The sequence below is a fragment of the Pleurodeles waltl genome, chromosome 5, assembly GCF_031143425.1.
Source record: "Pleurodeles waltl isolate 20211129_DDA chromosome 5, aPleWal1.hap1.20221129, whole genome shotgun sequence".
Taxonomy (NCBI): Eukaryota; Metazoa; Chordata; class Amphibia; order Caudata; family Salamandridae; genus Pleurodeles; species Pleurodeles waltl.
Window position 1 is genome coordinate 375,466,605 of NC_090444.1, and position 24,507 is coordinate 375,491,111.

Here is a 24,507-nt window from a genome sequence, read left to right on the forward strand (position 1 = left end):
ACAAATATGAACACACCTCATGAAGAAACAACAATGACAAAAAGATTCAAAAAGTATAAAGTAAGCAAATGGATGCAATGCTATGGAAAAGTACCAGGGGAATTAAATTAGAAGGATGAAATGTGATCCAGCATTTCTAATAACGTCACTGGAAATATTGGTTTTGGAAGCTGAAACATGCAAATACGTGTTGACTATGATTGACTATGATTATGAAACACAAAACTACATATAGTAAGAGCGTAGCATCTTGAAAATATGTTTTCTTGAAGTAGTTATACTATCGAAGTTGCTAGACTGGAACTAGACACATGTGAGTGCAAGCCCAATGAGTCAGAGATCCTGATGGGCCACAACCTGCATGTTTGTATTGACATTACTGTGATGGTGGCGATAATATTTAATCACTCTCTTACCATCCAACTCCTTCTGCTTGTTCTTAATGTATACACGTTTTACTCGAATCACAGCAAATCACCAGCATTAGGATGAGTCTCCTTAATTTTATTGATGTGCGCCATATTGATTTACCTTTTAAAACAAAGGCTCCTTAACTTCACCATCTTCAAACCCCTCATAGTCTTTAGTAAGTTCTTCGAAAACATTGAGGGGCATATTTATACTCTGTTTGCGCCGGAATTGCGTCGTTTTCTTTTACGCAATTCCGATGCAAAACTAACTCCATATTTATACTTTGGCGTTAGACGCGTCTAGCGCCAAAGTCCATGGAGTTTGCGTCATTTTTTAGCGTGGACACCTACTTTGCGTTAATGATATGCAAGGTAGGTGTTCCCGTCTAAAAGATTTACTCCGAGGCATGTGCGCCGTATTTACAGTCCCGGGCAAAATTCACGCCCGGGAGTGGGCGGGTCAAAAAAAATGACATCCAGCCGCTTTTGCGCCGTTTTTTAGCGCCTGGTCAGGGCAGGCGTTAAGGGACCTGTGGACTCGGAAGGAGCCCAGAGGTGCCCTCCCATACCCCCAGGGACACCCCCTGCCACCCTTGCCCACCCCAGGAGGACACCCAAGGCTGGAGGGACCCATCCCAGGGACATTAAGGTAAGTTCAGGTAAGTTTTTTTTTTTTTTTTTGTGGCATAGGGGGGCCTGATTTGTGCCCCCCTACATGCTACTATGCCCAATGACCATGCCTAGGGGACAGAAGTCCCCTGGGCATGGCCATTGGGCAAGGGGGCATGACTCCTGTCTTTGCTAAGACAGGAGTCATTTCAATGGGGGTTGGGAGTCGAAAGAAATGGCGCAAATCGGGTTGAGGCGAAAAATTTGCCTCAGCCTGACTTGCCCCATTTTTTGGCGCCCAAGCTCCATATCCCCCTACGCCGGCGCTGCCTGGTGTACATCATTTTTTTTCACGCACACCAGGCAGCGCCGGCGGCTAACGCCGGCTAACGTCATTGAATAAATACAGCGCCCGCATGGTGCTTCAGAATGGCGTTAGCCGGCGCTAATTTTTTTGACGCAAAACTGCGTTAGCGCAGTTTTGCGTCAAAAAGTATAAATATGGCCCTGAGTTTCAACAGATCCACGGAGGCAGTAAAACCAATCAAGCTTCCATATAAGAACGTGATAAAATGGGCATGTGCGTAGCACAACAAAGTACAGCCAAAAGCGAAATGAAACTTTAAAAATACTATACTGATCATGAGGAATACCCATGTCCACTCCATCACCTACAGCTAAATATTTTTAATGCATGAATTCTGACACTATGGGGCAGATTTATTAACTCGTTGTACCGGGTTTGCATCACGAAAGTGTAACCAATGCCTGACATGCACTAGGGTGTTAGGTTGTATGCGATGGCCCAACGCAGTTTGAAGTACACCTGTGTAGGATTGGATAAAAACAGCGCTATTTTGTAGTAACAGTCGTACTGAATTTCATGAAATCTTAGTAAATCTGACCCTATTTCTAGAGACTCTCCACCTGTTTCCAAAATATGTACCTTGGATTGGAGAATCGTCTCTGTGACACAGAATTAGGAGTAGTGCAATAGATTCTAAGCATGTTCAGTGTGCTTCCCCATGATGCACACAGCTTCGCCCTTCGTGACAATAGCATTCCAAACGGAATTTTGTTGAAGGAAATGTTTGCAGGCCCACATTTCCAAAATATCCAGCCACCTTCACCGTTCTCAACCAGGTTTTCTGATGATTTGTCACTACACTGCACTTGCTTTATCACCACTCGAAGTGATTGTCATATCTTCTTTGAGCTGGTTTTGGCCAAGAAGAAAAGCAAAAAAAGAAACCTGTCAATAGTAACCTAAAATGTTTTAAAATAGTATGTCAAAACTGAAAAATAGGAAACAGTTAGATGTCAGTGCGGACAAAAAACATCATGAGCAAAAGATAATGCAACAAGACACCAAAGAAATGGAGCAGTGTGATCCTCGACATCCGTGATACTCAAAAACAACACATGTAGGGGCATATTTAAGAGCCATCTACCGACTCATTAGTGTCATTTTTTTGATGCTAATGTTTCCTTAGCTGGCCAAAATCCCTGCGCCACATTTACAAATTGGCGCAAAGCGTGCATTGTGCCACTTTGTAACCCTTTCCACTACATTATACCTGCTCCAGGCATAATGTGTGCAAAGAGGGCCTTCCCCCATTGGGGGGTGGGGGTGAAAAAATGGGGCAAGGAAATCTTACAGATTTTCTTGCATCATTTACTAAGCACTTTTAATGTCTGCTTAGAGCATGCGTTAAAAGGGGGCACACCATTGTTTACAGTGGGCCCCTAAGTACTCTGCAGGAGTATCGCCAAACTTTTGGCGCTACTCTGTTTTGGCACTACTCCTGCAGAGTACATCAATAGCGTCATAAAAAATTATGCTATTGCCCCATATCCTGTGCCATGGTGTGCCATATTTTAAATACGGCGCACAGATGGTGGCGGTGGGGAGTTGTAAAGGGAGCAAGAAAAGTGGCGCGGCACGCAGTGCCGCGCCACTTTTCTTAAGTATGCCCCTTACTGCCTTATACCTCTTCCTCCACCCCTAGAAGTTATGCTCCCCTTTTCTCATCTGAATGAAATTGACTAGACATTGCATCACAAAAAACACACACTACTTTTCACTAATATGAGTTCCTCAGATTCATCCTAATTGAGCATGAACTGTTTGGACTTCACACAATTAATAATCATTATGACTTGCAGGCAGTGTAAATTTCCAGCATGTATATTGTGCACCCTCGTGGTTTGAAAACGGGAATCAGGGTCCGATTTAGAGTTTGGCAGATAGGATACTGTGTCAGAAATGTGATGGATATCCCGTTAGCCTTATTACAAGTGCACTACATACTATGGCACAGTAATAAGGCTATCTGTCACATTTGTGAGGGAGTATCCCATCCTTCAAACTCTAAATCAGTCCTTTAGTTTGCATTTGGAATTAACTGATAAATTACGTTTGCCTAGAGTACTTTAGAACCATTTTTTTTTTAAATTAAACAATAGAATGATAAAGATAGAGGAACAAAAAGGCAGATAAAAACATGCACACACTATTAAAAATGTTATAAAAAATGCAAGCGTTAAGGGATGGAGTTGGGGAGAAGTTTAGACTTAGATTTAAGATATGTTCATAGATTAGCGTTAGAGTAATGTATGTTGCAAGCTGTGATGAATCACAGTTGTGATTGCGGTAAAAGTTAGGAATGGGCCCTGGTTCAGTTAACTTTAGGAGGTTGGGCTAAGGCAGGTTAAGGGTCAGTTTTGATGGATGTGAAGGTGCAAGGAAAGGTATTCTGGTTAGGGTTGAGTAAAGGTTAGTGTTAGGATTTGGGTAATGGTTGGAGCTGGGGTAAGTGATGGCATTAAGATTAGGTTATATTTTGAGTCTGGGATAGGCTTAGGGCAATGGAAGGTGTAAGGGATGATAAAAGAAGACGTGACAGGAGAAGTATAACCCAGGAAATAGAGCAAGGGCACTAGTGGCATCTTCCCCATAAAATGGCAGACAGACAACAAAGAGTAAGAGGAAAAGTTTGGGTTAGGGTCAAGGCAGGAGTAAGATTTAACGATTAAGATGACATTTAATGTATGTCTATTTAAGGATCACATATGTAGTAGAGAACAATTCAATTGTTTCTTTCGCTATCTGTTTGTATTTTCTACTTTCCATAGAAATACATTAATCTTTATCTTTACTCCAAATGGTGGCAAATACCTTTGCTTTTCTACTTCTGCTTTTTGACATCTTCTTTGCATTATATTTGTTTTTACAAAAAGCCCGTTGCCACAGATGCTGTAAACTGCCGTTGCTAAGCATGCAGAAAGCGCCAACGATGTCAAGCTGATTGCAGCTATAACATAATATTTTATTTCTTTTCTGGCCCGCCACTAAACCCCACAGAGAGCCTCTTAACAGGGATTATAATGTACAGTTCTACCTGGCTCTATTCCTGTGCATCTGTCAGAAAGAACATTGAACAATACCCTTGAAACTCTCACTGCTGCATGAGCTTTCAAGGTTCTCCAACAACTGTGTGGGAGGCAGAATTTGCCCTAATGCAAGTGAACTTCATACCTGCAGATTTAAGAGTACAACATTGTCTTCCAACCTTGAGACAGGCTCTGGGAATGTGAGTATTTGGGCAACTGCTTAAACAGCCACGACTGGGATATGCATTAGCTTTTCTCTCGGATACCTTAGAATGACCTTGAATACGCGATTAAGTATTAATTGAGGGCTTGAATGTAATCACACAAAGAACCTAACAGATCCAGTACTGTAGTTCAAACGTTTGAGGAGCATGTGCCATGTTATGCTACATACCATGTATTGCTCTGCTCTGTTGTGTTACGTTATTTTATTATGTTATGTTACGTTTTGCTATGTTGTCATGTCATATATTAAGTTATGTTAACATTACCTGTCATATCATGTTACGTTACTTACATTTTAATAGCACACAATCTGCCATTAATAGGGCGGTTGTCTGAATTGTGGGTGTATGAGGGAACCACGCAGGCCTTTTTCATGCGTAAATTTACAACGCGGTTTAAACAACTAATGCATCTTTACCGCATATTCCTGAACCATACAAATCTTTACAGGAACTTTCGGCGTTAAGGGGCGCTGGACTTTGGAATAGTATAATTTACTATTCCTACTCCAGTATGTGCTACAGTAGGGAAGGTGTTGGACTTAAAATCCAACACCAGTCAAACAGCACGCTCCCTAAAGCAAGTGGTTGTAAAGACCTGTGTGGTTCAGGAATGTGTGGTAAAGACGCATTCACTGTTGAGACTGCATTGTTGAGGAACTGCATTGTTCCCATTGCATAGTAAGGGCTGTTTCCACTGAATTGCTATGCTCAACAATTCTGAAGTTTCTGACTCAAATGCTAAATACCACATGGATAGAATGTCTGCATTGTGTGCACATTTGGCACAAAGCTACTTTTGCCATATGCAATAGTGTATATATGTCATTTGTGTACTAGTGAGTGCAAAGAAGAAGAAATTATAAAAGTAACCATATCTTTCAGAAAGTGCAAGCACTCATAGTACACTCATTGAAATTTGGTTAAAAGATGCTATCATATTGCTGTTTGAAACTACGTGCCTGTGATATGAACCAGACCTAGAGGGACTTGCATCAGGTCAGCATATTCATGGATGTCTAAAGGTCTGTGTTCAGTATGGCGTGTATAGATTACTTACCTGTTGCATTAGGGTGACCTGAGATTCTAGAGCATTGCCATCCATCTAATGAACTAGCAGCACAGCACGAGAAACCCCTAGGTAGTTCGAGAGATTTTCTTTGGGTGGATCTTGCTGCCCTTGAACTTGTTGTGTTTTTGATTAGGAACATAAAGAAACGATGCAAAAATGGATGGGTCTTACTGTGAATTATAAGCGTAATAATCCTTTAAATTTATAGGGTGGCTACTTGTTGTGGCCACAACACTGTTCTGTTTTTAACGGTTTCCTGTGTAATTAACACCTTTAACATCAATGCTTAATGTATTTTGCTAAATAGTACATACCAAGGACCCAATTCACAATGGTAGACGTAGACCTGGACCTTGGTGTAAGTTTAACTTTGTTATTTGGGCCCCATTGATTTAACTTTGCATTCTGGTGCTACTTCTCTTAATGCTGCTTTTATGTGATGTTAACATATTTTATTATTGTTTTTGTTTCTCTGTATAGTATTAATTCTTAAGCAGTATTATTTTGAAAATTTAGATACACTTCCAACTCAAAAATGACCTCTTCCTGTTTAGACTAAAGTTATTTATTTTTATCTCATCATCCCTTGCCACAACACTTCACTTATTTTCCTTCCTCTATGTATAGTCACCACTAAAGAAGAATCAATATAGGAAATATATGGTCCACTAGGAAGACTGAATATTTCCACAAAGAGGTCCACGTGTCAATCTAAACCTGCTCAAATGCCTCCAGCTACACCTCTGCAATATGATCATATTATGTAAACCTGCAGCCTCTGCTCCAGCAAATCACTTGAAAAAAAATAATATTGGTTTCACCAAAGCCTAATTTATGAAATACCTTCAGTGAACCCTATCTCAGATCTTCTCTAAATCAAGAGACACCACTGCTGATGGCACAGTACTAGTTTATGACAACTGCACACTATTACTAAGCTGCATCACGTTGTCACCAAGTTAGGCATGACTGAAGCAATGTCTTAACAGCCCCTTTTTAGCACACATCTTTGGAACAGTTTTAATATCAATACTGAACAAGGAAATGGGTCTAGAAGTATAATGGCTAGTCATGTCTGTATTTTGAATTAGTTTTAAAGTCAGAACAGGCTTCATTGATGGAGATAAGGCCATACATCTAACAATGCATTCCATGTTTAATGAAAGTTAGTAGTGACCTGATGTAACCCTGAGGCATTATTTGATTTCAACCCGCCATCTTAAGTGGGTGGTATGTCCTCTTCATGAAGATTTTTACAGAATATAAAACACTTTTCCTTAAAATCTGTATTAAAGTCACATTATATGTGAATCGCAAATATATTGCAAATTCTAGTGTGCAGATGTTTATCGCTTGCAAGACGGTAACATTGCTTTACACAATCCACGGATGCTTCAATTCTATGCATTTGTTGCCTACGACATCCAGATTTTACATGTGTAAATGTTTGGTACTGACAACCTTCGTAGTTTATGTCTGCTTTTCCTTACCTTATGTTTGAAGACTTTTTTCATTACAAAAATATGTATGCCTAAGTTTAAAAAATTGGTGGTGTTGCAAAGCAAGCAGTTTATTTCCTTGAGAAGCCTTCTCTTCCTTCACACCTTCTGCAAAATTAGTAATTTTGCAATCATTCTCCCGTATTGAATGATTTGCAGGTAGATCATTTGTGAGTAACTTTATCAATGGAGATACCTGTTGGAAAAACTCAGTACATTTTTATAAATAACCATGAAGTTTCAGCCATAGGAGTGCTCATCTCATTTACATGCAGCACTCCCCTGACTCTCCATTATAAACAACAGTTACGCACAGCTTTCATCTACTCATATGTAGGCCCTGTCAGGGCGTCAGGGCCATCTTCTGTTTCATGTATGTAGTTGGACTGCAGGTTCAATAGTATAGTGTCCCAATATGCAGCAATAGGGGACTTTCTAAATCCAAGGAGCAGATATCATGCTCTGTTATGCTTCATTTCAACAGGACTTTGTGAATCAGGTCTGGATTTTCCATGCAGGTTTTCAAATATTTTTCAGTGTGTAAGCATGCCTTCCAAGAGGAATAAAATAGCTGCAAGTGCACTAATTAACAAAACATGATTTCTCTGTGTTTTTCATTGCAGTCATGAGCACACTTTTCAACCTGACATAAGCTAGGGATTCTACTTTGTCAGTTCTATTGTGCTTTTGTAATGTTAATTTTCCCAGAAAAAAATAAATCTACCCTACAAAAAATCTTTTTGTAAAAAGCGGAAAAATTTGACTTTTCTGGTTGTTGCTTATCAAAGTGAAACAATAATTTTTTTTTTAATTGTTTATTTACGCATAGAAAAGAACACATATAACTATGTACTACATTATAGCAGATTACATTTAAGGGAAATTACAGTCAGCCAACCAGCCAATGGCAGTACCAGTTTGAGACCCCAACCCAAGTTCACACATTGTGCTCTGACCTAGTAAGCATAGAGAAATATAACATTTATTGTACTAGACTAGGTCGAACCAACCACCGCAAACTCAGTAGGTACATTGATTAGCGGCGCCAACCACTACATATTCAGCGCAGTACATTTCAATACATCAAACAAACAGAACACTGCGATTATAGCGAGCACTGACAGAACAGAAGATAGTACAGCAATGCCCATACAACATCAAAGATATCACGTGGCCAAGCAGGGCCGGGAACCCGGGGGGTGGGGGTGGGGGGGGGCAACTGGACAACAGTCCATATACAAGTCAGGAACAAGGATGAGGAGGAGGCCCACTCATGACGATCCCCCACATCAAAAGCCAACCCTGGAGACAAACCCACCACAAAACCCCAAAACTCACAGCTATGCCTCTATAACCCCCAACCTCATTCCTTGATTGGTCTAACTGTGTCCAGAGTTCAGCAAGTAGAAGCGTCTGTTAAGGGGTCTTCCCCCTCACTCTCTCGTACACCAGATAACTCATTAATCATGGCACGCCAGAGCTCCAAGTTGCGGACAGCATGTTAATCCACTCGAACATTTCGTAGGCAACACTCCTCTGCGGTGGCCGTTCAGCCAAGTCACTCAGCCAATCAACACGCAGCGGGAGGTGCAGGATAGCCCATCGGATCGCAATACGCCTCTTCACCAAGATAAGCCACAGCTGTGCAAATCTATATGCCATCTTACGACCATTCTTAGGGACAGGGAGCAGGCCCAGCAAACAGTGTTTCATTGTTGCCTGCACTCGAACAGCCGTGACCTCCCTCAGTGCCTCCACTACCTGACGCCAAAAGGGTTGGACAGAGCTACAGGCCCATGCCATATGATCAAATGAAGCTGACGGCGCCCCACAACGGCCACAGGTGTCAAGTCTTGAGGGGGATATTCTATGCAGGCGTTGAGGTGTCAGGTAAGCTCTATGCAAGTAATAGAAGTGCGTCAACTTAAATCGATCCTTCCTAGTCGCATCCCGCACCAGTGAACAGGATCTATTCCATTCCCCATCTGTGAGCGCCACTCCCAGGTCAGCTTCCCAGCAGCCCCTGCTCCTCTGCGTCCCCGTTAGCCTGTCACCCTTGAGAGCTTTATAAGTTTGGGACAGGAGACCGCGGTCACCTCCATGGTCAAGAAGAGTCATCAGGAGGTGGGATTCAGCTGGCTCCTCTGGAAATGTCGCCCAAATCCCTCTGGCCGCCTGCAAAATGTTCGCATACTGTAGGAACTGCCCCCGACCCACTCCAAACAGGGACTTCGCTTCTTCCCTTGTAATAAACATGCCATTGTGGTATAAGTCACCTGCAGTATTACAACCCTCTGTGCGCCACTTCGCAAAATCCATCATCTCAGCGGCCTTGACAAAGGGCCGGATCCACCATAGTTGAAGCAGGCGTGCGTATGCACAACCGCACTCTCCCAAGCTCTCAACACCTGTTCTACCAAATAGGGGGCACCCTGCGGAACCCTAGAACCCCCCCGTTAGTATATGCGGGAGACACTCCACACAGACAGAGCTAGTTAGCAAATCCTTTTCCCAATTAGAAGTGTCCTCACACCACCGGACTGCATACTATAGTAATCCCAGCTAGGTAATATAGGTAGAGGTCTGGCAGTCCCAGACCCCCACTAGCCAGTTCCAATTTCAGGAGTTCCATGCGGACTCTGTATCTTTTGCCCGCCCAGACTAGAGATAATAGTAATCTATCCAGCTGCCGGAATAATGTGAGAGGAAACTTGCAGAGTAATTTCTGCATAACATACAGGCACCGGGTGAGAACGATCATTTTACTGAGTGCGATTCTACCCATAATCGATAATGGGAGAGAGGTCTAGAAATGAACAGATGCGCGGAGGCCCTCCAGTACTCTTCCCATGTTTAAAGTAAATTGCAGTTGTGGGGAGTGCATCACTTGAATGCCTAAATATGAAAAGGACTCAGTCTCCCAGGACAGCCCCAAACAGGGTAGCTCTGGCGCCGCCATCGTGGACAGACCTGCCTTCAGGAATAATACCATTTTGTGCCTATTGATTCGGAGGCCCGACACCTGCCCAAAAATGTCAATCATACCCAACAAGAGGGGGACCACTCGCTCCGGGTCTGTGACATACACCAGGGCTTCATCTACATACAATGATATTATATGCGTTCTTGTCCCCACACGGATGCCCCACCTATCCAGCCCAGACCATAGTTGTATGGCCAGAGACTCCATAGCCAACGAGAACAGGAGTGGCGATAAGGGGCACCCCTGCCGTGTGCCTCATTTAATAGTAAAGGACTCTGACACTATCGCCACCGTACGCATTCTCGCCCAAGGCGCTGTATATAAAAGACATACCGAGGACAGAAAGACAGGGCCCATGCCCATCCTACTCATCACCTCCCATAAGTATTCCCAGGATTAGGTGTCAACCACTTTCTCCATATCAAGAGCCACCAAGGATGCGGGAAATGTGGAGCCATGGGTCTTGTGTAGTTATGTGTTAAGCACCGTATATTCATTTGAGTCCCCCTCTCCGTTATAAATCCGCATTGATCTCCCTGTATTTTTTTGTGTTGTCATTTTTTATTGGTTTCAAGAGCGTCAATGAGTACACATATGATACAACAACAATAATAATCAAAGATAGATAAGGAACAGCAGATCCCTAGTGCTATATATCGTCCTCTATAAGCGTTATGGTGAAAGACCACTGTCCAACATAAACTAGATAAATAACCAAGGCACATTCACGTTCTGTAGTGTATACGCACAATGTTGAAAAGGGAAAAGAAAAGACAAAAAGGGAGGAATAATAAGAGGTAGCTGTACTGTCAAAGGGGTGGGTATCACAATAGGGTGATAGAGTGATAAATTGATGGTGGTATCGGGCATCATAAGGGGTCGCTGTCCGAGATGAGTCTGTCATACATAGCCCATGATCAGTGGGCCCTTAGGCGGTATCTCCCCCGTTAACAAATCTCTAAATAGACAACGGTCCTGCAGTCTTCCCACGTTCGAGCTCTGCCTCCTGGCAGAGCTAAGTGATAGGATACTGTTGAGAATAGGGGAGAGCAGAATCGGGCTCTCGGTTATTGCAGCAGGGGGGGCCCCGTAAAGATCCATGTGGGAGAAACGAGGTGGAGTGTCCCCAGAAGAGAAGAGAGGAGAGAGCAGGAAAAAAGAGGGGAAAAGAGGAGGGATGGGGTGAAAGGAGAGGGAGGGGTAGGAGTTAGAGGCGGGAGACAGAGATAAAATAAAAATGGGGGAGAGAGAAGCAGGGAGGGGAGAGGGTGGGGGGCTAGCATCACTGAGACAGAGAGGGGGTATAAACAAAATATAAAGGTAGAAAGAGAGGGGGAGGAACAGGGGGAGGGTAAGGGGGGAAGGAGAGTTCAGGTGAACGGTGATAGCGTCTCCATGATAGGGGAAAGAGGACGAAAAGGTAAAAGGGGGAGGGAAGGGAGAGGGTGAATGGGTAAGAGGAATAAGGAAGAGGAGAAAGGGGGGGATCCGAAGTAGGGAGGGGAGGGGAAATTAAAGGCATGAGGGATTAGCTAGAAATCGGTGATGGCAACGGCGTGGCTAAAACATCTGTGAGGAATGTGGCCCATATCGGGGCAAAAATGGCAGCTTGATCTTAAAGATTATAAATGATTTTTTCATGCTGAGCTATACTAGTCATCACAACTATCCAGTCTTGAGGCGTAAGAGGGGTAGACGATCTCCAGCAACGCAAGATACATATTTTTGCTGTTGCCAGAGCCATGTGTAGTAGTCTTTTTTGCGGCCTGGTTAAGGCAGGGAGAGGATTCTTATCGTGCGGCATTATAAAGGAGGGGGAAAGAGAGGTGGTAGAGGCATGAAGTCCAACAGCATGTCCTCGAAAGTCTTCCACAGGGGCGAATCGAAGGACAGCCGTTGAGTACGTGGAGCAAATCACAGTGAGCCTCTGGGCAGCGCCAGCATGGTGTGTGTGGAAGGAGGCAAGTTCTATGCAACTTCACAGATGTCCAGTACCAGTTGTGAAGCGTCTTGAGGAGGCACAATTGCAGACAGGCTTCACGCGTACCTCTGTCCAGTGCGTCCACTATGTTAGCCCACTCCTCCGCGTCAAAAGCTTGCTGGAGACTGGTTTGCCATTGTAGGCGTAAGTTATCCAACACTGGGTGTGAGTTTAGGTGACCAGTAATAACCTCATACAGGCCAGCCTTTATGTTTCCCACATGTCTTCATGTATACTTTTATGGATGAGGCCTGGAGTCCTCATCGGATAGTGTCCATATGTTGGTGCAGACAGTGCTGGAGTTGGAGGTACCTCCACTCCTGTTTGGAATGAAGGTGGAATTCCTCCTGTAACGTGGCAAAGGGCTTAATCCCATCATCGTCCAGCATGTGGGCTAGGCGCTCTATCCCTGCTTCCCTCCACACTGGCCAGTCGAAAGGCGCTCCACCTATACGCAGGCTATCATTGTGCCACAGGGGAGCCTGGGCGTCGAGAAAGGGGTGTATCCCCAGGAGACAATGGGCTCTCTACCACGCCACACGGGTCGCCTTCAGAATTGGGTTCAAATCGCCTGGGGGTGTTATTCAGTGGAACCCATCAAGGCCTCCAGCATGGGACATTAGTTTTTTCTCTACCGGGACCCACAGCAGCAATTCTGCTTCGCCGTGTAGAGTTGTGGCCAGTGGAGACAGTTGGAGAGCTAGGGTATAATGCTCCACCGAGGGGAGCCCCATTCTGCCGTAGGATCTACGTGCTATTAGTTTGGCTTGCGCCAACCGTGGGCGCATAGTACCCCACACAAAGGATCTGATTGTAGCATCAATGGACCGTAACATGATGAGAGGTATATGGAGGGGTAGGAGTCCCAGGATATAAGTGAATCACAGAACTATAACCATCCGTACCGCCTGCAACCGTCCCCACATGGAGAGATCCAGCTGGGTCCATTTGTCGAAGTCCAGCCGCATGCAAGCAATAAGGGGGTCTAGATTATGTGCTACCATGCTTTCTAGGCCACAATTGACTAAGACTACTAGATATTTGAGATGTTTCGGGGTCCACTGGAATGGGAAGCCCAAGAGCGCTACTTTCGTTGTCACCCGTGAAAGAGGAAGGGCCTCACTTTTCCCCCAATTTATCCGGTAACAGGAGAGGGGTGCTACGTCATCTATGATCCCGATTAGGGTGGGCATGGAGTGCTCAAGGTAGGTCAGTGTTAGTAGGATGTCATCCACATATAGGTAAAGCTTAGAGGTACTTCCCGACAAGGGGAGACCTACCACCAGTGGAGAGGCACGGATAGCAGACGCCAGCGGTTCCAGCGGCAAGAGGAACAAAAGGGGGGATAGAGGGCATCCCCTGCAGACGAGGAAAGGGTCTGAAAGAAAATCCCCACAATTGACCTGCGCGGTGGGGGGCTCATATAGTAAGCAAATTTGGATATAAATTGGTCACCTAGTCCGAATTTCTTTAGTGTTGCGAATAAATACCGCCATTCTATTCGGTCAAATGCCTTTTCTGTGTCTAGGGACAGTGCCAGCGCAGCCTCCGGCAAGTCTCGGGCCTTCCATAGGGTATGGCAAAGGGTACGTAAGTGGCTGCATGATTTTCGGCCCAGCACAAAGCCCACCTGCGTCTGATGGAGGAGAGACGGTGTGACTTTACGCAGTCAGTTTGCCAGGATACTGGCTAGGATCTTGATGTCTCCATTCAGGAGGGATATTGGTCGGTAGCTTTCGCAAAGCAATGGGTCTCGGCCGGGCTTTGGTATAACAGCAATGATGGCGGTGTTGAAGATCGCCCCTAGAGAGTTCGTCTGACATGCCTCAGTGAGCACGTCATGCAGAACTTCTAGTGCGTCGTCCCCCGCCCATTTATAAAATTCCGCAGGGAATCCATCCTCTCCGGGTGACTTATGATAAGGGAGATTGGAGACAGCCTGTAAGAGTTCTTGGCGGGTGATGTCCCCCTGTAGTAACCCGCAGCCCTTATCAGATAGCGAGGGGAGAGCAATATTGTTAAGGAAAGTCTCTATCTGGGCAGAAGAGGATCGTGATTCTGGTGCATAGAGATGATGATAAAAGGTTGCAAATTCTTCTACTATCCGCTGTGGGTGCATGAGGACACCCCCGTACTTGCCGTAATGGCCGGTACGGCTAGGGTTGCCTCCCTCTGACGGAGTTGAGCTGTCAGCAAGCGTCCGGCCTTCTCCCCCTGTTCATAGAGTCTCCCATGGAGACGTTGCAGCGCCAATTTGGCCTGAGAGGTGAAAAGCTCATTCAGTTCCATACGGGCTCTCTCCAGACGCCTACGAAGGGAGAGGGATGGAAGGTCAGTATATTGGCGTGTTAGGCTCCTGATTTCGGTTTCCAAGGCCATTTGTCGTACTCTCCTTACTTTGTTTGCCAGTGTAGCGTCATGCATCATGCGACCTCGAATGGTTGCCTTTGCCGCCGCCCATACCACTCTTTTGGACGTCACTGAGCCAAGATTATTGTGGATGTAGGTTACTGCGTGCGCCTGCAGTTGCGCCTTCCCTTGAGGGGTGCGGTAGCAGTGGACAGCAAATCGCCATGGCTCACGCCCTGGGGACATCAGACCTAACTGGATGGCTAAGAGGACCGGGGAATGATCCGAGAGACCCCCGACGAGTGCACGTCATGCATGTGTGCTACAATGCTATGTGAGATAAGGAAATAATCCAACCAGGGCTGAGTCCTGTGGACCGGGGACAAAAAAGGATATTCCCTATCTGCCGGATGCGTCAGCCTCCAGAAGTCTACCAGGCCATTATCCTGCATAACATTGGATTGCAAGGCCCTGTCTCCATTATTGGCTATGTCCAGGGGCCCAGTCCTATCTAGTGTTGTGTCCCTAGCTAGGTTCCAGTCTCCCCCAGTTATGTGTCGAGTAGCCCCTATCTCCGTCAAGAGACGATTGATACGGAGAAAGAACTGCATTTTTTAACCGGTTGGGGCGTATACGGAGCCCACACAAAGCGAAGAGCCTCCCAATTTCAGTTTGGCACATACTTACCATCCCTTAGAGTATACCTATGATTTAGTAACAGTGAAAGGTAGGCTTTTCCGCAGGAGGATCGCAACACCGCACTTTCGGGGCACAGGGCCTTCAGTGCACTGTGGGGGAGGGCTACAGCCAGACAGCACAGTCCCCACCCAGTCCCGCCGTAACTTGTCAGACTCGATTTTGTTCAGATGGGTCTCTTGAAGGAGAGCCACATCTGTCTGCTGAGTATTGAGGTATGAGAGTATTTTCTTCCTTTTGAAGAAATGGGTGAGGCCATGAACATTCCAGGAGACCACCTGTAAGGGGGCGGAGGAAGTAGCCGAGCGTCCCGCCATGATGAAGAGCTAGAGGGGGTGACAAGAGAAGGCGGTGTACGGGACAGGGAGAAGGGGAGTAGGGGAGGATAGGGTTAAATGTAAGGGAAAAAAGGGGGTCTGGGAGGAGAAATAACGCAGGCCAATAAACAGGAAAGGAGGGGTGAGGTGTCCGAGGGGTGTCAGTCAACAAAAAAAAGGAGGGGGAGAGGGAAGGTGTTAATGTGGGGAAGTGAAGAAGGTGGGATAGGCGGTGGAGAGAGGCGAGGAGGGGAAGGAACTGATGGGGTATGGGGAAATACTAGGAAGGGGAAACACAAGAGGATAGGAGACAGAAAGTCAGGGAAAAGAGAGGAGAGTGAGAGGGGGTGGGAGAAGGAGAGAGGAACTGAGAGTGCAGAAAAGAAGTGGCAGGAGAGATACGACTAAGATAACAAGTGCAACAGTGCCAGTCCCAGCGCAGGAAGAAAGAGGAAAAGGGTAGAGGAAAGAGAGGGGTGGAGAAGAAGGTGAAGAATTGGAGCCAAATAAGAGCCCCTAAGAATCTATACCATAGTCTGCGGGCCAACACCTAAAGAGCCTTTACGCCAGGCCAACAGGATTCCAGCCGGGGAGGGGGGAGCGCATCGCTAAACCATATCCACCTGTGAACGCAGACTCTCCGCATCTCTGGGATCAGAGCCCCATCATGTAGTAGCATCTAACCAGGGCTGGGGCAGAGATATGCCCTAGGAGAAAGGCTGGCGTGCCGGGGAGCACCGTGGTCAGCCAGATAGGGCCCCCGGAGGGGGGGCTAAGGGGGAGGGGGGACAATGCCGGAAGTCTCTAAGACGGTTGCAGAGCCGCTCGCATGTCAATGGGGAGTGGGAGACGGGGTGAAAGGGAGGGGGAGGGGCGGAGCGGAGCAAAAGACGAGGGCGGAGGCAGAGCGTAGAGAGAAGGTACCGAGCATATTCATATTCACAGGACCAGTTTTATAGAAGCGCTCATCGCATAAGCATTGGAGGTGCATAAAAGTAATAAACATTAGCCAGTAATCCAGTTATCCGTATAGCATTATCATACAAATTAACTAATTAACTAACTGGGCGGGTCGGTAGGACCAAGGGATAAGGCCTAGTGCGTCAACTGTCCCAAAGGGGGTTGAATAACTCTAGAAATGTATGGAGACCTCCATGGGGTCTACGGTAAAACAGTGTAGTACAGTTACAGCACAGTCTACATTGTATAGCAATATGGAGTTATACTCATCCAGCCATCAAACATCGGACATCAGAGTATTGGGAGGTCTGGCATTCCTAGTCCGGGGGTTTCAGGAGCCTCAAGCTCCACAGCGCCGAATGACTCATAGGAAAACAGCAATATCAAGAAGTGTCCGCTGAGGGCTTCAAAGGGGAGCGAGACTTATCCCTGTCCGACATTTGCGTGTGTTGTGCTACCGCATGTAGCACCTGCCCTCTGTCGTCATGGCTGGTCAAGAGACGTTCCAGATCCCATCCTCTGGGATGAGAAACTGTAGGGTGCTGATCCAGTCCCGCCCCTCCTGGGGTGGTCCCTTGGGGTAGAACATTCTGATCCGTGGCGTGGAAGTCTCGAGGTGAAGGCGAGTCAGAGGTGTCCATGGTTTGTAGGCCATCCAGAAAGGTTGCAGATCTTCTGGCTCATTGAAGTCTTGGGAGACGCCATTTTTCGTAACCCACATTCTCGCCGGTTCAAACAGGCCGTATTTCACCTCCATCTGACGTAATCTGGGTCAGAGGGCCAGGAATGCTCTCCTGAGGTTGCTGGTTTCCTTGGAAAAGTTTGCTGATATCCGAATTGCCTGACCGTCCCACCGGCAGGGTCCATGCATACGTGCTCTTTGTATAATCTGACAAGCTTGCGTGTGGCGGAGGAAGCAGGCTATGATCGGCCGGGGACGAGCAGTTGTGCTGGGTCTCTTGGGACCGAGCCTGTGTGCTCTCTGAAGCTCTAGGGGGAGGTCGAAGGCTATGTCTGTGAGTTTAGGTAGTGTCTCCCTCAAGAACGAGTGCATATCTTCGTCCTCAATTGACAATCCTGTCTTCCAAATCTGCCAACTTGCTGTGAAGGTACAGGAGTTCCTGGACTCGATCCCGGGAGGATGCAACTTGGGTCTCCACCAGTGACACCTGCTGTTCCAACCCCAGCAGGGCCCCTCGGTGCAGTGCCAAATGATATGCGGTCCCGCTGCAGATTGCGGGAAGCCGCGTGTGGGCAGCGTGTTGGCAGACTGACAGGGGGGCTGCACTTGGTCAGGTAGGCCAGCGCCGACTCCGTCCCTGCTCTCCGTGAGGCCGGGATCGGTAATATTGATTCCCGGAAGTTGTGGCTCGGGTCCTCAGCCTAGGCCTTGAGTGCTGCAGATAGAAGTGTAGGGAAGGCCCCCCTCATCAGGGGAGTGGTGTGTCATGTAGAAGAGGCAGAAACGTAGCCCCGGCTAGAGGTGCGGCCCACCGCCAGACTCGCCACGCTGCCTCACTCCATCCAGGCACAAGGATAGTGCGGTTCCTGGGTCCAGGTCCTCTCTGGGTCCCTCGATACAGTGCTAGATGGTATGCGGTGCTGCTGTAGATGACGGGAAGCCACGCGTTGGTAGCGTGTGGCAGACTGGCAGGGGGGCCACACTCGGTCAGGTATGCCAGCACCGACTCCATCCCAACTCTCCACGAGGCCAGGGTCAGAAAGATTGATTCCCGGAGGTCGCGGCTCGGGCCTTCAGCCTAGCCTCTGAAACCGGGATGCCGGAGCTCCAGGGTATTCAGGACCCAGGGGGGTCCTCCCCTGTTGCAGCACATCATAATGGTTCCCCCCCCTCCTACGGAGAGGCTCCATGCCCCTGCAGCACCTCACCCTCTGCTCCAATTCCGCCGTCCTGCGCAGCTCCTCTCTCAGGCGGCCATCGTCTTCCGTGGCCAGACCACACACCCTTGATCTCCCTGTATTAAATGTGTCACCACTCGACTCAAACGAGAGGCCAAAACCTTAGCTAATAATTTAACATCCACATTTAGCATGGCTAACAGACTATGGGAGCCCGGGTCGTCCACCACGTTCCCAGGTTTCGGTAGCATGACTATCAGTGCTTCCCACAAATTCTCCGGGAGAAGGCCCTCACTACGCGCCTCATGAAGCATTTCCAACAGTCACGTCAGAATCACAGCGGGATAAGTTCAGTAAAATTAGACTGGTAGCCCATCAGGACCAGGTGCTTTACCGGATGCCATTCCACCCAACGCCTCCACCAGGTCGTCCAAGGATACCTCCCCCTCCAATTCCTCCAATTGTGCCTCGGTAAGGCGAGGCATCCGGTGACCATTCAAGTACTCCCGTATCCAGGTCACACTTACACCACATGGTGTGACATAAATAGTCTGCACGTGCTCTTGCAGGTGCGAATTCACCCGCAGCTGTCCTAAAATCTTTTCTCCAGAAGGACCGCAGAGCATCTGAATGCTAGGAATGGGATGCTCCCGCCGGAGGAGCCAAGCCAACATACGCCCCAAGCGGTCCCATTCCCAAATTAATTCCCTATAATTCCGGCGGACATAATTATCCAGTCTATCCCAGAGGTCTACAATTCTGCCACGCACCTCAAGGCAATCTGACTCCGACGCATCGCCGTATTCTACTTGGCGCTGTAAGGCTGCCAATACCTCCTCCCGCTGCGTGAGCTCCTGGTCCAAGCGCTTCCAGATACCATACGTTTTACTGAGGCTTTCCCCTCTGATAACTCATTTTTATGCCTCCCATTCGATGCCTTGGGCCGTAGCCGTACCCCAATTTATACTAAAATAACCATTCAGCACACCTTGAAGGTCTTGTTTATATTCGGGGTCACCAAGTAGGTCAGGCCGAAGACGCCACAGGGGGATCGCAGGGTTGGGTATGTATGTTTCACATTCCAAAAGGAGAGAGGCATGGCCCGATAAGAACCAGACCTGATAAACAACACGGCGGATGTCAAGTGATCCGTCATTGTCGAGGAGAAATCTATCTAGGCGGCTGTAAGCCTCATGGGTGGGCGTGTAACACGAAAATATTCTAGAGGTGGGGTACATCTCTCTCCACACATCCACAAAGTGTAAATTCCTCATAACATTCCGCAATTTGGCAGTCATGTGCGACTTAGTGTTCATCTTTTGCGGGTCCCTATCTAGGATTCCGTCCAAGACACAATTGAAATCACCAGCCCACAAAATGGGCATCCCAGTGTAAGCTATTATTTCCTGTTGGGGCTGATGATAGAACCCTGTATCATCAGTGTTAGGGGCAGAAACATTCTCACAGACAGAGCTCCCGGCTATCTCATTCCCCTTTTAAGAATATGTATCGGCCTTGCACATCTGCTTTTAGACTACTTACCGTAAAGGGAGCCCCGAGAACAATCCAAACAGAGACCCCCCTAGCGTAGGAGGAATAGGTTGTTGAATAAAACTGCCCCCTCCCCTTTTTCTGCACTTTTTGTGCTTCATTTTCTGTCAAATGAGTATCTTTCACTGAATTTCCAGTTTGAATTTCACTGTCTGCATTGCAGACAGTGAAATTTGCGACGGGTGCAACTGCACCCGTCGCACCTTCCCACTCCGCCGGCTCCATTCAGAGCCGGCGTCCTCGTGGGAAGGTTGTTTTCCACTGGGCTGGCGGGCGGCCTTTTGGCGGTCGCCCGCCAGCCCAGTGGAAAACCCAGAATCACCGCAGCGGTCTTACGACCGCGGTGCGGTATTCTGGAGGGGGGAACTCTGGCGGGCAGCCTCCGCCGCCCGCCAGAGTTAGAATCACCCCCAAAATCTGTTAAAATCTCTTAGGTTTAGACTGGTGGGCTATACTTCACAGGTGGTTTGCTGCAGAAGGGTCACTGTTCTTGCTCATGGGAATGATTGCAGCTTTACACGTACAAAGGTAGATAGTGGTGGGAGATGGGTGATCACGCACTGTGCACACTTGAAAGGATCGTTTACCCTGGCAATGGTGTATAGTTCCGTAGTAGATGACCCTTCTTCATTTGACTGGCTAAGTCTGGAACTTGCTCTTTGCCTACACCAATATTTATTTATAGGGATGTTAACTATAATAGTGGTGGCGCTTGGCTTGAGGTTGGCAATTTGCGATATCCAGGCTGGAAGCCAAAGGTTCGTGATTCTCTAATTCGCCTTGGGAATACCTATGGCCTATGTGATGTTTGTGTTAAGCTCAAACTGACAGATCCAAGGTATACCTATTATTCCTCCCCACACTGATCTCATGCTCGGCTAGACTATGGGGGTCATTCTGACCCTGGCGGCCGGTGACCGCCAGGGTCACCGACCACGGGAGCACCGCCAACAGGCTGGCGGTGCTCCCAAGGGCATTCTGACCGCTGCGGTTCAGCCGCGGTCAGAAAGGGTAAACCGGCGGTCTCCCGCCGGTTTACCGCTGCCCCATTGAATCCTGCCGCCATGGGGATTCAGACACCCCCTACCGCCATCCTGTTCATGGCGGGAAACCCGCCATGAACAGGATGGCGGTAGGGGGTGTCGCGGGGCCCCTGGGGGCCCCTGCAGTGCCCATGCCAATGGCATGGGCACTGCAGGGGCCCCCGTAAGAGGGCCCCACAAAGTATTTCAGTGTCTGCTTTGCAGACACTGAAATACGCGACGGGTGCAACTGCACCCGTCGCACCCCTGCAACTACGGCGGCTCAATTCTGAGCCGGCGTCCACGTTGCAGGGGCATTTCCGCTGGGCCGGCGGGCGCTCTTTTGGAGAGCGCCCGCCGGCCAGCGGAAATGTTTGAATGGCCGCCGCGGTCTTTTGACCGCGGTGCGGTCATTTGTCGGCGGGACCTTGGCGGACGGCCTCCGCCGTCCGCCAAGGTCTGAATCAGGCCCAATATGTGTATTTCTCACATTTTGCTAAATGATGCTAGTATAGAAAAGAATCCCAGGGTTATGTCTGACTATAACCCATTGGTGTTAGAGCTCACAGCGAACAATTTGCAACCTCCTGCCTCACACTCGACTTTTGATTGGGCTCTATTGGGGAATGAAGGCTACAGAGGCCTTATGTAGAGGTGGATTAGGGATTTTGTTTTAGTTCAATCAAGGCAGCGCCCCAATAGAGGTAGTGTGGGATGCTTTTAAAGCTGGTATATGGGAAGAGACCATGAGTTTTGGGTGGAATCACTAGAAAAGCTGCGCAATTCAACTCAATAAGCTGTATGATGCATTGGAAGAAGCTGAAAAGCAACTTCTGGTGGCAGTTGGTGCCAAGTTTGATGTAGTGGAGGCTCAGCTTAAGGCTGCACTGGCCTTGCCGGCATTCACCAAGCTGTAAGACAAAAAGGTGGTGGAGAAGTATATAGTTTGGAGGAGGGAGTGCTATGAATATGGTGAACGGGTAGGACATATATTGGCGGCTCGGGCAAAAGAGCAGGCCACACAGGCTGAGATAGTGAGGATTGTAGATGATCAGGGCAGGGTATTTTCAAATCACAACAATATTTGTGAGGCAGTTTTGGGGTTTTATGAACACCTCTTTTCCACCGGGAATGTGGCAGGAAGTTCTGAAGAAGACCGAGAGGAACTTTTTAGATTTAGTTCCTTCAGGTGGGTTGTGTTCCACTGACAGGGATGGACTAGAGGACACTTAACTATTGTCGGCCGGAGTAACGTGGTTAAAACAGTGTTTCTCTCATAGGTTCTGTACCTGTTTCGGGCCATCCCCTTAGAGTTTCAGGATTCCTGGTTTAAAACATTAGATGCAATTACAATACAATTGTTATGGGCATTTGCAAAGCCAAAATAGGCACTCAAATATCTGACTCTGCCACGAGACACAGGTGGATGGGCTGTGCCGGATCTGATATTGTACTAGTGGGCCTTTATTTTGGGATTTGGGGGCAACGGAGAGGTTATTTGGACCCCCACTATTTACGAAACACAGCTGAGGGAAGAGACACAGGGCCGCAAGCTGTGACTGGTGGATCTCCATCTACTTTAAAAAGACATGGTTCATGGTACATAAAGGGGCACACTGGATATGGGTTACCCTCCAAAGGAAATTGGGCCTTAATCGATCACACTCTTATACTCTGTTGCACCAGAATTCTTGTTTACCTGATATCTTCACGGGGCCAGTCTTGCAGGAGCAGGAGGCCAAATGCATTCTTAGGTTGGGGGATTTCTTCAGTCAGGGGGCAATAATTTCTTTTGAGGAGGTGTATGGGAGATTTGGGGAATCATTGATGGAATTTTGTAAGTATCTGCAGGTGTGTCCCTTTCTAATAAAAAACAGTGGGGGCCCAGCTGCCTTTCAGGATAAAGCCCTCATGAATCTCCTAATAAGGACAGAAGACTGCACAATTACCCAGATTTATAAGGAGATGATCTTGAGCGAGAGGCTGCTAAATGGGCAACCAAGTTGGGGCTAGCACAGGCTGAGCACTTGTTTTTGGATTCCCTTGAGCTTGCGAATACTATTCTTGTATCAGCTAACTTGCAAGCCCAATACTTTAAGATAATAGTCAGCCTTTATTACATGCCTCCTAGAATTGTGAATTGGAGTGGCTCAGTGGGTGTCAGGTGTCTGCAGTGCAATTCTTGCGAGGCCAATACAGTCTATGGCCCTCATAACAACATTGGTGGCAAAAGCCGCTTACCGTCATGCAGAAGACCGCCAACACACTGCTGAAGCAGTGGAATTCCGCCACGGTCATTATGACCCACTGCTCGGAATCTGCCAAAATTGAGACACCCACACAAATCCGCCACACCAAACGACAGTGATAAACTGGGGAAAACAAAACCTCCACCGTCACGCCAACAGAAATACACCCAAACTATCACGACCCACAAATCCACACGGCGGTCTTTCACCCACGGTATTCCATTGGTGGTACACACTGCTGCACTCACAATACACACACTCTTACAAAACACAGCCACATTGGACAAATCAAAATACACACACCTGATACACATACACACACCACTCCCTCACACCCATTACAATATAAAATACACACCCACATTACCCACAAACCCCTACGACCAAAATACCGAAAGAAGGCCAGAGAGAGACAATACAAACTACTACCAAGCATCCACAGGCACACAATACCATCACCCACATAACTTCCACGCACCTCACACAACACACCACTAAATATCACCCACTTATCACTACACACACCACCTTACACATCAACCACACCACCTAATGGCACGGCAAAGACACCCCAGGTTCTCTGAGGAGGAGCTCAGGGTCATGGTGGAGGAAATCATCTGGGTAGAGCCACAGCTATTCGGATCACAGGTGCAGCACACCTCCATAGCTAGGAAGATGGGACAGCACCCAAGAAATAGGAATGACATCAGGACGAGGTGGAACGACCTGGGGGGAAGGTGTGTTCCGTGGTCTCAAGACACCACCTGGCGGTTCAGCGGACTGGCAGCGAGCCTCCACCTCCTCCCCCACAACTAACAACATGGGAGGAGCAAGTCTTTGCGATTCTGCATCCTGAGGGCCTCGCAGGAGTAAATGGAGGAACGAACTCTGGTAAGTAAAATCTTAACTATTACATCCCCCACCCTACCTGCATGCTATCACATACCCCCACCCTCACCCCATCACTCCAACTCCTCACAAATATCCCAATATGACAAACCACACATCTTAACACCAAGCCCTGCATGCAACAACAAAGCATGGACACCCATCACCAAAGCATGGCCACTGCACATACCCATACACCCCCCTAAACCACCATCACATAAGGTCCCACACAGGAATGCAAGCACTGGGGTACCCGGTCACCCACCCATTGCACACCATGGCACACACAGATGCAATAAACATCCCTTTATACCCTTGCAGGACCCCTACCCAACGTCACCTGACAGGAGGGTCCACACATGTCCACACCACCAACAGAAGAGGCCCACAGTGATGACAGCAGCTCTGTCCAACTGGATCTAGATGACCAGCCTGGCCCATCTG